Consider the following 15,041-nt stretch of genomic DNA (forward strand, 5'->3'; position numbering starts at 1 on the left):
TGTGCACATGAAGTTTGGGCAGACCTGCTCTAACTGTCTTTGTTACAGGTCCTAAACACTGCTGCAGAGAAGAGCAGCAAATCCTTTCCTCACATGGGGTGGAGCGTGAGATTATGGGATGCAATTGAGATGTTGTTCAAAGAGTTGTCTCTCCAGGGATTATGGGAAGCGATGATTTAGCTGTGTCATGGAGATTAGTATTGCATGGTTCTTTTGATAGAGCAGGATGTGGGCAAGACTCTGTGTCTTTGTACCAGAGCTTAGCAATGCAAGAGGTAGGTCCAGGAATAGGTACATGCCATAAAGTGACGGTGAAGATTGTGCCAAAGAAGATTGTGAAATGATAGATGAACTAGATAAGAAGAAAGAGGATAAAAGCCCTCCTTTAGAAGGCTTAAGAGCTGATATCAGAGCTGGCTGTGGAGGGAAAGGAGGAGGCTCAAGTCCTCAAGCCTAACAGTACAACAACAATCTTGAGGATCTGTTTTACGTAGGAGATGGAGAGACAAATACAGAAGGTTGAAGGAGTAGGAGAAGGAGATGGCAGGGATGTTTTGTCTGCCTTGACATTTGAGAGAAGCAGGATGGGACCAAAAGCTGAGAAGGGAAAGAGAAAAGAGGAAGCCATGGGACTGGAACAAAGATGACAGTAAAGTTATGAGAGCAACCTTGGACATCTTTAAAGTGCATTTCTAAAGGGATTCCATTTTGATGCCTTTTGCGTTCAGAAATTTCATTGTTTCTGTGCAACCAATTCGAATCTTGAATAACAAAACCATTTAATGTTGTGGGACAAGAAGCAAAGGAGAATATTGAATCACTGAAGCAGAATACAATACATTATACAGAAACAAACCAAGTGTCAATGTATGTTTGTTCTAAAAGTGCCATGATTGGATTTGGAAAAAAGGATAAATGTTATGGTTCAACAATCAAACAATGGGAAAAACATCAGTGCCTATTGAACAGAAATGAAAAGGGGTGAAGGGGGGTGGTAAAGAGAGAGGGGAGTTGTTGCAGCAAAACCAAACAAACAATAACAAAAACCAAAAAACATTTTCTTTTGATTTCATTAAAACCAAAGTTTTCACCCTGGGCCCTGGCTGCCCAAACCTTATTCTGAGTTATCTTGGCTTGAAAATCTCCCCCACCTCCAAGCCTGCCAATTTGTTTTAACTGAGCTTTCTGCTGTCAGGCCTCTTCTGACTTTTTTGCAAAGGCAGAGAGGAAATTGAAATTCCCTTTGATCAGATGGTTGGAAATCTCTCTCTCTGTCCCTTGAGAGATGTCCTGATCAAATAGGTAAAAAGTCACTCCCTAGTGATCAGAGTGAATAGGGCACTGACTTGGAGCTCACTACAGGGGAGGAGCTTTATGGCTACTTCAGTGACTACTAAAAATATGCAGCCCCTTCTGAAGCAGGAGTGGAACCAGTGCTATCAGAAGACAATCTAATCTATACTGTGTGGGGCTCAGAAAATAGAGTGCTCCAAAAGTACAATGCCTTTTTCCTGTTCAGTTGAAGACAGTTATCTGTACTTCAGTGTAGAATCTGTTAGCTGTCCCATGAATATACTCACTGATTATTGCTGACATTGGGGATTGTGATCCTATTTTAGATTTGTCTTTATATATGGTTTATGAGAGCTTAAAAGGTATCTACTTGTTTTAAAGTGCATTTGGAGTCTTACAAAAGTCCTTGATCTGAGAAATGTGTACTCAAGAGACTCACTGATAAGTTTATTTCAACATCACTCTTGCTGTTGGCAAATTGAGGGTGTAATGCTGTATTTTTTCCCACATATGGATTGAAGAAGTCCGAGAAGAAATGGAGAAGTGAAATGAGGGCCCTGTTTCACAGGCAGGTGGCTGTCCATACTGGTGACCCAAGAGATGCCCTTAAAGTCAAAGAACAGGAACTCAAGCTGGGATTTGAAGATATGAAAGAGAAGTGTACATTAGGCTATGACTGTGCCCCATGAGACAGTATTGTGGCAATCTCTCAGGGCATCAGCCTAACTAATGCATCCTGTGGTACATATTTAAAGCAAGTCAAGGTATGAGCCCTGTTAAACTGGAAGCTGGAAGAACACACTATCTGATCACTCCTATAATTACACTTGCTGTAGGAGAGAGGGATTCCTGAAGCGAAATGGCAAGGGCCACGGAGTTTGATCCACCCTAGTAATAAAGTAGGAGGCCTCATCCCCAGTTGCTGTGTTGCACACTGTGAAATCCACTCTTTTGGGAAGGACTGGAGGAAGTTGGGGTAGTGTTTATGTGTTGCATGACTTCCAATCTATTTAGCTGTCATGTTGTGGTATTGCTACACTACTTATGGATCTTTCCTGTTTGTTTTAGAACCTGCCTGAGAAGTTGAACAGGAATGAATTTCAGACACTTTACACAGGAGCAACCAGACCATTTCACACTGGACATAAACCCAGTATATGCCAAGACATGAGTATTATGGTATCAAATTGAGTGGCTGAGCGTGAAATTAGGCATAAAGCCAAGTGGTCAAAAATGCCGAGCTCCCAGAAGGCATTTTAGTATGCAGGGGCACAGAGAGCATTCCCCTCTGCCTGAGGGGCTGTACTGCAGGAGCAGGTTCCTTGGTCTATGGGCACATCTACAAATGTGCCCCACTGTGCAGTTGTTAATGCATAGTCATTTAGTACTTGCTGAAGCAATTAATAAAGGACTGTGCAGTAACTGCCAGTACTGCACAGTCCCAGCAGTGCATGGGTTGTTTTTGACCCTACTGCTCAGCAGCAACAATGTTGTTTCCAAATGCAGTTTAACATTTATGTCTAAAAATATAGAAAATAAATATTTCAGCATTTCCAAAATGAAATGTAACTTTCTAGAACTGGTATCATGAAAACTTTCTCCACTTTTAAAAAGATTCTCTCATTTTTTTAGCTCAAACTGTCACTAAAATCAACCCAAATTCACATAATTTCCATCCCCTCAAAAATCAATTATTAGGTATATAAATATAACATTTGTCAAAAAAGTCCGGCCATGGACTCTTTAGTGACCACCAAGCTGTCAAAGCCTTCAATTTACATCATTGCAAAGGTGAGGGTGAAGTACAAGACAAGAAGTCTGTAAAAGAAGTTGTCACTATACTGTGAATTTCTTTGTACTAAATCATCATATATTACATTACATTGCTTTGCACTGCACTATATTATACTGAAATGTCTGAACTGCCAATGCAGTCCATGGCATGGGATTGTGTTAAATTAGAATATCCCAGAGAATACACAGCTGTCAGCATTACACCGACTCAAGTCAACAAATCAGCTTCATGTTAGTGAGAAATTTTAAGGGGAGGAGTTCTGATAGGCCTGAGATGGAAAAATATTGCCCTCTTCTGGACACACATATTTCTGGCAAAGATACAGTAACATGGGAATTCAGGAGCTGTCGAAATGTATGTGCTTAGCCCCAGATGAGAATCACCTAATCACCTGATACCCACATTGCCTATCTTAATGATCAGTGTATGCAGCCTGTCTCATCAGCTTCATCAGACAAGTAATTGTATCTTCTGCCTTTGCTAGGTCAGCGAAATTGCTTTTTTCACAGATGGGACAATTAGGTTTATAGATGGCTATGTCTCTTTCTCCCTCAATCTCTCTCTCTCTCTTTTCTCCCCTTCCTCCCCGCCCCCAGCAAGTTGCCACTGAATGAAATCTAAGTATGTGTCCCTCTAGTGACTGGTGGTTCCCAAACAGGTTCAGTGTCCCTGGAGCTGTTCAGAATTTTTTTATTCAGAGTTTTCAATGTGAAAGATTTCTTTCAAAGCCATAAACATTTCTAGAAAAAAAAAAAGTCACATTTTATAAAATCAGAAATGTAGGGCTGGAAGGGTTCTCTGGAGATCACATCTAGTCCAGCCCCTTCTCAGGACATGATCATCCCTAACTAAGTCATTTAAGGCAAGTATTTATCTAAACTGTTCTTAAAAAACTTGGAAACAAGCCCTCATGCATAAATATCAAGAATAATAGCCAAAACATCAAAAGCACCCTTTACCTTGCCACTGGTAAAGCAGGGGGAGAAAGACACTGACAAATTTCTGCCACTGCAAGGTTAGGAAGTAGACCTAAATGATTCTGAATTTACTTCTTTTGTCCAGCAAGGTAAAATGATTTGCAGTAGTGCCCTGGTATGCCTCTGGTACCTTGTTTCATTTTGCTGGTGAGAGAGAAAGAAGCTGCATAACTAATCAACATGCTGGTGCCTCTGGCCACACCTGGATAGTACAGACAAGACAAGAGATGTGTGAAATTCACCTTGTCCTTTCCACCCCCCAATTTTCTCTAAGAATCACACCTGTACTAAAAAGCACAGGCAGCCAATGAGAGGGTGGTGGGAATGATGCTCTTCTTCAGCTGGTACTAGATTTGCTTTCCCAGTTGAAGTTTGGGTCCCCTGCAGCAAGTTACTTGGGCTTGGCCTGACTATTTCAGAGAGTTACATCACCTCCATGGGAAATCCACATTTTTTACTTTTAGGTGCAGAAAGCATACTTGTGGAGCAATCGCCCCACTATTTAATAGTGAGCTGGGGAATGCCAGCATCAATGAATTGACGCACCTCGAAAGACACAACCTATGGTTAGATGAGCTGGTATCTCCAGGAAGCCCAATGCCGGCTGCACTTTCTGGCAGCTTTGAGAAACACAGGAACAAGAAGGAAACTTCCCAGACTCTCCACTGCACCTGCAGCACAAACACAGTGAGAGCCTAGAGGATAGAGGGTGACAAAAATCTCCCAGATTCAAACGCATTTCATACCTGGGGGAGGGGAGGGAGGGAAGGGCACCATGGAAAGCAGTGGAGTGGAGCTTAGACACCTTCAGGCTTTGAGGCACCTGTCAGTTATCTACTACAGTGGAAGTGAAGTAATATCAATAACCACCAATAGTGCAGACATCCCTCCACAAACACCACCTTCTTCATGGCAGGGGCTCCTTTTTCTTGCCCACCAGCAGCCTTCCCTTGCCCCCATCAAACATGCCTGCCTCTCTATGCAAGCCTTGCCTCACCCAGTTCTGGCACACAGGACACACCTGTGCCTTCACCACCTGTTTCCTCCCCTGCCTCCCAGCCCTTCTCATCAGCCCTCCAACTGGTCTGTAGAGGGAGCTCTGGTCTTAGGAATTGACTGTATTTCCCATCCACACTCAGGTCACTCCTCATTACATCAGTTCCTTGGCTGGTTATTTGATGAGAACAATAAAATGATGTATTTTCAGGGTATGTTGACTTCTGGCCAGGAAACAGTGTGATAGACAGATACGAGCATTTGCACACAAACAGAGAGAAAATTGCAGAACAGTTAAGTGGGATATGGAAATCTGAAGTAAAAAAGAGGAGAGCTGAGACGAGAGGAGAGGAGAGGAGAGTGAGATATGACTCATGTTCAATGTACTGTCTGATGGCAGAAGCCGGGTCCATACCCAGGGCTTGTATCGCAGCAGGTTCATGTGGCCTCTCCTCTGGGGGACCTCCCCTTCCCCATCACTAAAAAGACAGTCATATTGCTGTGTGACAGGCCTGGAGACGTCATCCTAGAGGAGGGGTCCAGTCTCCAGTCCTCAGCAGACTCCTCCCCTTGTCACCCAGGAGGCAAAGTTTGGAGAGGCTGTGTGCAGCCTGGGTCTCTCCATTGCACTGACACCCCAGGGTGCTCTGCCCTCTGAAACATAGGTTTGCTCTTCCCCTCCTGCTTCCTATGAAGTGCAGCAGGATGGAGACCTAAAACAGAGAGGAGACTGAACAGAGACAGCTGCCAGGATGTGGGGTCCTCTCCTCTTCTCCATGCTGCTGCTTTTGGGGACAGGTATGGTGTGAGTGAGCTGCGGAGGGTATTAGGCAGGCAGGCCCATAACATACTCTAAGCAGGTACTATCTCATCACAACGGTTTAAGGTGGTCTCTGGGTACTATGTCTCATCTGTATCAAGGCATGGAAGAAGGAGAGGATCACAAGGGAGCAGAGGCATGTGGGTAAAAATGCCCACCTGGACTTGTCAGAACAAGAGGCAGTGAATGATTCCCACATGAGACAGCTTTTCTCTGGTCTAGCACTTCCTGCCATATCTAAGTCAAGACCAGTGGGATGCAAATCTCCTCCTTGTGCCCAGGGAAGGAGGTGGCCATCTTTTATCCATTCCTTTCCCTGCTCTTCTCATTGTATCCAGCCTACACCTCACGTCCACCCTCACTTTTCTTTATAGTGTACACCTTTCAAACTGCTAGCTTCTCCTTCTCCAGTGTCTGCCCTAACTTGGAGCTGTGCACTTCTCTCAAACTATATCCTGTTTCCTTCCAGGTGTGGGCTCTGCCCCAGTGGAGCAGACGGCCTTCCTCATGGGGGTCCCACAAAGCAACTTGACCCTGCAATGTACACTAAAACAGGCTGACTGCAAATGGATGTACTGGTACCGGCAGCAGGGAAGCAAGGCGCTGGAGGCACTCTTCTACTCTTACGAGAAGAGTCTGGTGAACTTCACAGCCGAGCCCATGCAAGCTGAAAGAAAAATGGGGTATTTCACACTAAAGTGGATCAACCTTTCACCATCAGACTCAGCTGTGTATTATTGTGCCTGCAGTAGTGCACAGTGAAACAGAGCCCTGAGTCAGCCAGGAAAAACCCAGAGACAGGGGTAGGGAGGAGGCAGGGGGAGCTGGCTGCACCTGGCCGACTTACTGCTGTGGAAGAGCAGAGATGAAAGGATTACATGGGGTGTCTTCAATGGGACTGAAGGCATCCTCACCAACCTCCAAGCCAGGACACTTCCAAAATCTCAGTGAGTTGCAAAGTCAAGGGAGCTAACTTTTACTACCCTTTTCTTCTCTTCACTGTTCTCTTTTCTCCCTGTCACCATTTGCTCTCAGTTTTCCTTCCCTACCACCTTTCTTGCTTCATGAACTGCTGGGCTTCTTTCCAATGTATGCACTGTGGCCTGCCTGGCTGACTGTTTTGGCTCCCACAGGTCACAAGGTTAATCAATCAGTGAAGAAGCTCCCTCCAGGGCCAGCCTGGCAGTGGCTTTTGGAAAAACCTGCCTATTACTTCATGACACAGGGCCATCAGCATCCATGTGCCCTGTGTCTCTAGATATAGGTGAGGAGAAATCAAGAGAGAGCCAGAATGAGCATCTCCCAAATGGATGCATAGCACCTTTGGTGCTTTCTTTCACTGCACAGTACAGGAAACTGGACTGACAGCACCCTCTGTCTGTGTCCTGGAAAGAGAGCATGTCATATACTCCAGGCAACTTCCTCTGCTAGGGATTTGCCCCTCTGCCCCATGCTAGTGCATCCCTGCCTAGGGGTGTAGGAGAGCACTTTGTCCCGTCTGCAAAATGTCTTTCAGTGGGGAAACCCAAAGCCATGAACCCTCTTGGCATTAATTTACTGCCCTTAGGAGGTTTGTAGCTCCTGGTATTATCACTACTACACAGAAGGGGAAATTGAGGGTTGGAGCACATAAGAGACTTCCTGAAGGCCACATGAGGTGAGAGTGGGAGAATAGGTTTAGGTCAGAGATCAGAAGGCAAAATTTTACAGTTAGGGTGGCCAAAATCTGGAAACAACTTCCCAGGGAAGTGGTCCTCGCCCCTACCTTGGGCAAATTCAAGAGGAGGTTGGATAATCACATGTCTTGTGAACCCAGCATTCATTCCTGCCTGTGGCAGGGGATCAGGCTAGATGATCTGTTCAGGCCCCTCCTGACCCTAGCTACTATGAAACTATGAAACTGGGAGCAGAACCCAGGCATCCTGTAACTAGTCACCGTGGTGTATTTGCCACACAGCACTCCCTGCTGTTCCCTTCAGAAAGCTCTGCCACCCCTATCCTGCTCTCTGCGTTGTCTCCACTTTTCTCTATTGCCCTCTCCCCCTCCCTCCATCTTCCCTGCTCTCCTTCAGTCTTTTCTTCCTCAACCCTCTGCCCCTCTTCCTGTCTCTCCCTTATTCCCCTAAACAATAGACAGTGACCTTGGTGGAGGAGGGGTCCTTCTACAAAATTGCAAATGATCTCAGTTGCACACGTGCAAGGTCCACGTCCCCTGTGAAGGTGTGCGACGATACTGCTGTCCTGGCTTAGCAGCTCCACCCAGCCATATGGCTCTCAGGTCCAATATCCTCCCTTTCCTCCCTTCCCCTGCAAATATCTTTCTCTTCAAAAAGCCTCCCTTAATCTGCACCCACCTCTCCCACCACTTCCTGTCTCACCCATCTCTGCCTCCCTTGCTGGGGCCTGGATGTTCACAGTCAGGCTCAGGCTGGGGGTTTCTGTGCACCCATTTCAGACATAGTCAGGGTGGAGGTGTCATCTGCTATGGCTCCCCACTGGCTTTCCCTAGTTGTCCTGTTCGCACTGAGTAAGTGAAACCCTGCTTATGTCTCTCCAGGGATGTGACAGGCCGTGAGTGAGTCTGCAGCCCAATCTGTTTTTTCCCAGAAGCAGCAAAGATGAGATGGGGATGGCATGAGCAGAGAGAGAAGACCTTCTCCCACCAGTGAGATTGAGGGGTGAGGGGGTCTGAGACACTGGGAGGTATGGAGGGAATCACAGAACAGCGTGAGTGTAAATTGTGTGAGTCTGGTACACAGGCCAATGAATTGTCAGCCAAACACATCCTGCTGGCACTTCTGTTGACCTTTGCAGGGGAAGAACTGCCTTCCTGTCTTCATTTGCTCCTGGTAGCCTCTCAGTTTTTCTGTCATCTTGCTCATTGCCACTATCCCACTTTTCCATTCCCAACTCTCTCTTCCTCCTTTGCTCCCTCACTCCTTCCCTCCCTTCATCTCTCTCCTTCTCCTGAGTTTCCTCTCCACCTTGACTCCTCCATGTGTTGTTTCCTGTTTCATCCCAGGTGTGGGCTCAGACTATGTGGAGCAGCCGCCTTTCCTCATGGGTGTCTCTGGGGCTTCCCCCATCCTGCACTGTGAATTGAAAGAGGCCATATACCTCTATATGTACTGGTACCGGCAGCAGGCAGGCAGGGAGCTGCAGGTTCTCATCTATTCTGCAGGAGATGGATCTGGGTACAACTTCACAGCAGAGCCCATGACAGCCAACAGGCGTGGAAACAACTGGACTCTGACCTGGAAAAGCCTTTCACACTTAGACTCAGCTGTGTATTACTGTGCCTGCAGTGATGCACAGTGACACAGAGCCCTAAGCTAGCTAGCAAAAACCTATGGACAAAGTTTGGCGAGGCAGCAGGAGAAGTCAGATTGCCCTAAGGGACAGAGACCTTTCATATGACTGGGAATACCAGACTCCATCATCAAACACCCCATGGGATCTGGGCCCAGCAGTGTTCTAGGTAAACAGGTGATGGAGAGGAGCACCATGGACTATGTTTCTTGGAGATTCCCCACCCACCACACATCACATAGTGCATGTGGGCTATGTGTGTGTGTGTGAATATGAACTTGTGAGAAAGAGAGAGAGAGAGAGAAAGGGGAAAACAATGAGGCTACCAGTTCAGCTACTAGTCTGCCACTGGGGTTATCATGGGATGCCCCAGAGAACCGCTGATGTATGACTGGCAATGGTCTTATCCATCAAGTCTGAACTTTGAATGAAGGTCCTTTCTCTGTATCTGGGGGTCAGAAGAATTTGTGGAGGGCCACAGGACTAGCCCATGCCCCAACACCGTCTGCAGGTGCTGGGAGGGAGACATAGTGATGGAGAGGAACTGCAGGTCACAGCTGAGCCTATGACAGTGAAGAGGAGTGGAAACAACTGGAATCTTACTTGGAAAAGACTTTCACCTATATTGCTGCACCAGTGGTGATGCACAGTCACAGGGTCCTGAGAAAGCCAGTGTTAAGGCAGCAATACCAGGGTGAAGAGTCTGGGATACATGGAGTATCTCCAAAAGGACTGAAGAGGCTCCCTGTCATCATCAGTGGAAGACAGAGACCACAACACACAGTTGGTGTAAAGGACAGGCATGTTTCTCTACATTCCCTCCTCCCCCACATTATACTTTATTATAGCAGCTGTCCAGGAGCACTGTGGGGTGGACCTTTCTCCACTCCTGCTGACCCAGATGCATCACTGGGCAGCTAGGCTGTATGAGGGCAGAGGACACAATGGAGACAATCATGGCTCCAAAGGATCATGGTAAAAGTGCCCAGAGGGTAAGAGGGGGGTCTCAGGCTCTGCTGCCAGATGTGTTCCAGGTATCTATCCAGTGATTGTCTAATGTAAAATGTAGACTCCCTGTCCAGGGAGCAGTCATGGGAACAGAGCATCCCCCTGAAGAGCAGAAGGAAAAATGAGTCCCTTTTCTTCCTCTACTGGATCCTCTGGCCCCTATTTCTTCTAGGACTGAAGTCACCCCCAAACACACACATAAACAATTTTCCCAGCCAGGTCATGAGGCGCTACAGGGATTTGGGAGCGGGGCTCAAGGGTCTGCGGGCACAGGTGGTGTTCTCATCGATCCTCCCAGTCTCAGGCTATGGGCTGAGAAGGGACAGGAGGATCTATGTGGTCAACCAAAGACTGCGGCGCTGGTGTCGTCAGGAAGGCTTTGGCTTTCATGACCACAGCCCACTCTTTGGCGAGAGAGGCAGCGAGCTGCTGGGAAGAGATGGTCTCCACCTCTCTCCCCTAGGGAGGAGGCTCTTCTCAGCCAGACTGGCTGACCTGCTCCACCGGGCTTTAAACTAAGCCCGTTGGGGGACAGGGGGACTACCGCCACTGCTGGCCCGCTGAGCAATCCTTGCAAAGCCAGCGGATCACGGCACTCAAGGGAGCCCACTCCAGCCCCAGCCCTGGTAAAATCTGTGGGCAAGGAAGGAGCCCCCCAGGGGGCACTTGCCTGCCTGTACACAAATGCCAGGAGCTTGGGGAATAAGCAGGAGGAGCTCATCCTCCTGCTCAGTGCAAACAATTACGATGTCAAAGGGATAACGGAGACCTGGTGGGACTCCACCCATGACTGGACCATGGGGATAGATGGCTATGCCCTGTACAGGAGGGATCGTGTAGAGACAAGGGGCGGGGGTGTAGCTCTCTATGTCAAGGAAAGCTACGCATCCCTGCAAGCCAATATTGGCGACCAGGGTGGACGGCTGGAGACCCTCTGGGTTAAAATCCGTGGGGAACACGGCACAGGGGACACAATGGTGGGAGTCTATTACAGACCTCCCACCCAAAGTCCTGAGCTTGACCAGGAGTTTGCCCAGGAACTGGCTGAGGCAGCTTGCTCCAGGACCATGGTTGTCATGGGTGACTTCAATTACCCGGACATCTCGTGGGAGGATCGCTCAGCAAAATCTGAGCGGTCGCAAAGCTTCCTCTCGTGCGTGGATGACCTCTACCTGACTCAAGAAGTCTATGGGCCAACGAGAGGCAAAGCGCTGCTCAACCTGGTGCTGGCTACTGGGGATGACCTAGTCGGCGACCTAGTGATCGATGGGAAGCTGGGTGACAGCGACCACGAGCTGATCACCTTCACCATCCGCTGAAAAGCTGGCAAGTTGGTCAGCAACACGGAAGTCCTTGACTTCAGGAAAGCCGACTTTGACAAGCTCAGGAGGCTTGTCAGTGAGGCCCTAAGGGACCGTGACCACGGGGAGAGGGGAGTTCAAGAAGAGTGGTTGCTCCTCAAGGGAGCGATCCTCAATGCACAAACTAAGTCTATTCCATCTCGGAGGAAAGGCAGCAAGAGGGCACAGCAGCCCCCCTGGCTCTCCAGGGACCTAGCAGACGTCCTGAGGCTTAAAAGAAAGGCCTACAAAGGATGGAGGATGGGAGTCACCTCCAAGGAGGATTATTCTGCACTGGTCCAGTCCTGTAGGGAGCTGACCAGGAAAGCCAAGGCTGCAACTGAACTCCAGCTAGCTTTGAGCATCAAGGACAATAAAAAGTCCTTTTTCAGATATGTGGGGAGCCGGAGGAAAAGCAGGGGCAACGTTGGACCCCTGCTGAACCAGATGGGGCAACTGACAACTGACGCCCAGGAAAAAGCCAACCTATTAAATAGGTACTTTGCGTCGGTCTTTCATCAGCCCCATGGGACGCCCATGCCCGCTACAGGGCCGGGAAGTCCGGGTGAGGGTGATCCCCTGCCCTCCATTAATGCTGACTTTGTGAAGGAACATCTTGAGAAGCTGGATACCTTCAAGTCAGCCGGCCCTGACAATCTTCACCCCAGGGTACTCAAGGAGCTGGCGAGCATCATAGCCCAGCCTCTAGCGCGGATCTTTGAAAACTCTTGGCGCTCTGGTGTAGTGCCCGAAGACTGGAAGAAGGCCAATGTGGTGCCTATCTTCAAGAAAGGGAGGAAAGTGGATCTGGCTAACTATAGGCCCATCAGCCTGACTTCTATCCCGGGGAAGATCTTAGAAAAGTTTATTAAGGAGGCCATCCTTAATGGACTGGCCGACGCCAACATCTTAAGGGATAGCCAGCACGGGTTTGTTGTGGGTAGGTCTTGCTTGACCAATCTCATTTCCTTCTACGACCAGGTGACCTATCACCTGGACAAGGGAGATGAGATTGATGTCATATATCTTGACTTCAAAAAAGCCTTAGATCTGGTGTCCCATGATCGTCTCTTGGAGAAACTGGCCAATTGTCGCCTTGGGTCCCCCACGATCCACTGGCTGGAAAATTGGCTCCGGGGTCGGACCCAGAGGGTAGTAATTGATGGAAGTCACTCATCGTGGTGTCCTGTGACCAGTGGGGTCCCCCAGGGCTCTGTCCTTGGACCCATACTGTTCAACATCTTCATTAATGATGTGGACACTGGAGTCAGAAGCGGACTGGCCAAGTTCGCAGATGACACCAAACTTTGGGGCAAAGCATCCACACCAGAAGACAGGCAGGTGATCCAGGCTGACCTGGACAGGCTCAGCAAGTGGGCGGACGAGAATCTGATGGTGTTCAACGCCGATAAATGCAAGGTTCTCCACCTTGGGCAAAAAAACCCACAGCATCCTTATAGGCTCGGCAGTGCTATGTTGGCTAGCACTATGGAAGAAAGAGACTTGGGGGTCATCATTGACCACAAGATGAACATGAGCCTGCAATGCGATGCTGCGGCTAGTAAAGCGACCAAAACGCTGGCTTGCATCCATAGATGCTTCTCAAGCAAATCCCGGGACGTCATTCTCCCCCTGTACTCGGCCTTAGTGAGGCTGCAGCTGGAGTACTGCGTCCAGTTTTGGGCTCCACAATTCAAAAAGGATGTGGAGAAGCTTGAGAGAGTCCAGAGAAGAGCCACGCGCATGATCAGAGGTCAGGGAAGCAGACCCTACGATGACAGGCTGAGAGCCCTGGGGCTCTTTAGCCTGGAAAAGCGCAGGCTCAGGGGTGATCTGATGGCCACCTACAAGTTTATCAGGGGTGATCACCAGTATCTGGGGGAACGTTTGTTCACCAGAGCGACCCAAGGGATGACGAGGTTGAATGGTCACAAACTACTACAAGATCGTTTCAGGCTGGACATAAGGAAGAATTTCTTTACTGTCCGAGCCCCCAAGGTCTGGAACAGCCTGCCACCGGAGGTTGTTTAAGCGCCTTCATTGAACACCTTCAAGATGAAACTGGATGCTTATCTTGCTGGGATCCTATGACCCCAGCTGACTTCCTGCCCTTTGGGCGGGGGGCTGGACTCGATGATCTTCCGAGGTCCCTTCCAGCCCTAATGTCTATGAAATCTATGAAAAAGCCCATGAACACAGCCAGGTTCTCCCCGCTTTCCCCCTCCAGCCGGCACCTAGAGTCACACACACTGACATACAAGGTTCATATTGCTCTAAATATGGGTTCCCACTAGGTGCTTTCAGGGAGTCGTTCCTAGTCACACTGTTCTCCTGCTTAACACCCTCCCTCTGCCTCCCTCCAACAGAAATGTCTCCCCACCCCAGCTCTCCTCCTTTCTCTCTCTTCCTCTCATCATTTCCTGCCCCCGAGGCAGGAACTGAAGCATCAGAGAAAGGCTCAGGCTGCCTCCATTTACCCATCTCAGATAGTTCACAGGTAGACATGCCCTGCTCTGTTGTTCCCTGCTGGCTCTTCCTTCTCAGCCTGTCCTCGCTGGGTAAGTGCATCTCTCAGGGGAAACAAGAGAGCAGAGGCAGGAGAGATAACAGAGAACTGTTGTGCACTTATCCCAGCACCCATGGGCCTGGATCCTGTCCAGCTGCATCCAGGGTTTGATGCTCCAAGGCTCCCTGCAGTGCAGTAAGAAATGGGGGAGGTCCAGGGGAACAGGGTGGAGGGTTGCTGCCTTCCCCTGGGGATCATTCTGCAGCCTCATGGACCTGCTGGCTTTCAGAAGTTTCCTCATCTCCAGCCTGAATTTTTCCCCACTAACCAGTCCCAGTGTGTCCCAGTGAACACTCTTCTCTTCCACTCTGCCCCTTTCCCCACAGGATGTGCCATCCACCAGTCCCCAGACAGCGTGGTCCAGCAAGGAAAGCCAGTGACACTGACCTGCTCCCAGGAGAAAACCCAGATGGAGTTCATGTCCCGGTACAAGCAGGCAGCTGGGGAGGCCACAGGGCTGCAGCTGGTGGTATTCTCCACAGAAGGAACCAAGACAGAGATGGAAAAAGATTTCCAGGGTCATTTCTACAATAACAGGACAGGGAGCTCTCAGCTGTCTGTACACTCACAGCACCTGGCTGAACGACTCAGGCATCTATTACTGTGCTAAGCAAGAACTCACAGTGGCCCAGCTGCTAGAGGGGCCTAGCACAAAACTCCCCGCCAGCGGTAGGGAACAGACTCTCCCTGCCTACTTCGCCTCCAACCCCAAGTCGAGCCCTGAACCAGGCAAAACAGCCTCACTGCCCCCCACCCTTGCCATCCTGCCCCAGAAGCATCAGCCACTGCCCTGCCCTGCCCCTTCCTCTCTATTCCTATCTACCCATCTCACACCTTCCCCCACCTCCTGTTCCCTCTTGCTGAGTCCCACCTCCTCCCCCAAACTCCCTTTTCTTCCCTCCTTTCTTCCTCTGCTTGCATCCCCTTGTTCAGGCCC

General features: G+C 49.1%; 1 protein-coding gene across 1 annotated transcript in view; it reads left to right on the top strand.

Annotated features, from left to right (window-relative positions):
* The window catches only part of LOC106737887 (C-type lectin domain family 2 member L), a 97,367-nt gene extending 90,500 nt beyond the window's left edge, over positions 1-6,867 (top strand). The window contains exon 7 of the transcript XR_009461915.1: positions 6,351-6,867. The gene's annotated coding sequence lies outside the window, so the exon portion shown is untranslated. The remainder of the gene's footprint in view (positions 1-6,350) is intronic.
* The last annotated feature ends 8,174 nt before the right edge of the window (positions 6,868-15,041 follow it).

This window comes from Alligator mississippiensis, chromosome 4, assembly GCF_030867095.1.
Source record: "Alligator mississippiensis isolate rAllMis1 chromosome 4, rAllMis1, whole genome shotgun sequence".
NCBI classification, from domain to species: domain Eukaryota; kingdom Metazoa; phylum Chordata; order Crocodylia; family Alligatoridae; genus Alligator; species Alligator mississippiensis.